Raw genomic sequence first — 1,414 nt, 5'->3', positions numbered from 1 at the left:
GTCTTCTTGCAAGCGCGCGCCCCTTGTGCCTGTCTGATGAAGGGAGCCAGTCTGGGAGGGCCTCAGCTGAGGAGGCTCCCCTGCTGGGCCGATACCTAGGCGCAGGTATCTCCTGCGTCCGCGACGGGCGGCTGTGGGGTGAAAGTGTGTGGCATGTGCACGAACAACTAGCCAAGCCTCGCTGGGAGAAGGGGAGGAGACCTTCTCATAGCTGAGCCTGGGGGCACAAAACAGTCTGGAGTAAGGAGCTGGGAGGGAAGGGAACCTCCTAGGTCACACAGAAGTGGGCTGGACAAGTGGGAGTGGGAGAGGCTAAGAGGTTGTGCCAAGGAATTTGGAGAAGGAGTGAGGCTAGACAGTCTTGGAGGTGAAGCAGGTACCCTGGGATGCAGATCTTGGGAGACTCCTGGGGGCTTCTGGGTGACTCCTGATGTTGGGGCAGCAGGAATTGAGAACGAGCAGAGGGCAGAGAAATCGTGGGGCACTTTCGGGACGTGAGATAGCAGGAGGAATGGGCTATGATAAGGCAGCGTTACTTTATTAAAGTGTTTTGCACTGGCCTTCTTTCGGTTTTTAGGGAAGAAATGTCCACGTTACTCAATGTACTCCTGCGATGGACCTGTGCGGTCAGCTGAAATCAGACAAGAGTTGTTTCTTAATGGGAAGACACCGAACCGAGAGGGAGTGCGCCCTCTCAATCCCTGGGCTGCAGACAAAGCTGAAACGGTCTTTGAAGATGGGGGTCTTAGCTCCCAGTTCATTGCTCTCCATTTTCTACTTCGTTGGAAACTCTTGAGAGACTCGGGAAGGATATGAGAGGCTTGAGTGGGATAGACTTGAGAACCTCCCTTAGAAAGACTTGGGTTCTTGGGACTGCCCCCTTTCTTTTGACACTAAGCAGGAAAGCTCCGATCCAGAGAGAAAAAACAAAAAAACCAAAAAAACAAACAAACCTCCAGAGCAGGGCAAGGAAAGGAACCACGGAAAGGTAGAAGAGGGGCTGAGACATGGAGAAACTATTCTTACCCAGGGAGTGGGTAGGGTCACCTTGTGGGGCATTTTTATGCCTCACTTGGGGGTTGGGGCAGTGTGGGTGCTAATGGTCTCTGAAACCTGTGGATTTCCAGTCTAAGGAGATGGAGGGAGCGATAAGATTGAGGTTGGGGTTACAGATGCCCCTGATAAGTAGGAAGGGAGCAGGTCATGAAGGGTGCATTTGCCAAGGAAACACTAAGCCCATAAAGCTAACCCTTGAGGGGGTGAGGGGGAAGGGCTGTGTGGAAGAGTCTGGCTCAGTCAGGGACACGCAGAGCAGGTGCAGTCACCAAGGACACTGGCCGTAGGTCCCTAAAGGAAGAGAGGGAGCAACCACCCACAGGTCCTCAAGCTTCTATCGCCCGAACGAGGTTCTTCA

The sequence above is a fragment of the Mesocricetus auratus genome, unplaced genomic scaffold (genome assembly GCF_017639785.1).
Source record: "Mesocricetus auratus isolate SY011 unplaced genomic scaffold, BCM_Maur_2.0 Super-Scaffold_100694, whole genome shotgun sequence".
Taxonomy (NCBI): Eukaryota; Metazoa; Chordata; class Mammalia; order Rodentia; family Cricetidae; genus Mesocricetus; species Mesocricetus auratus.
This window is presented reverse-complemented; position numbering follows the sequence as displayed.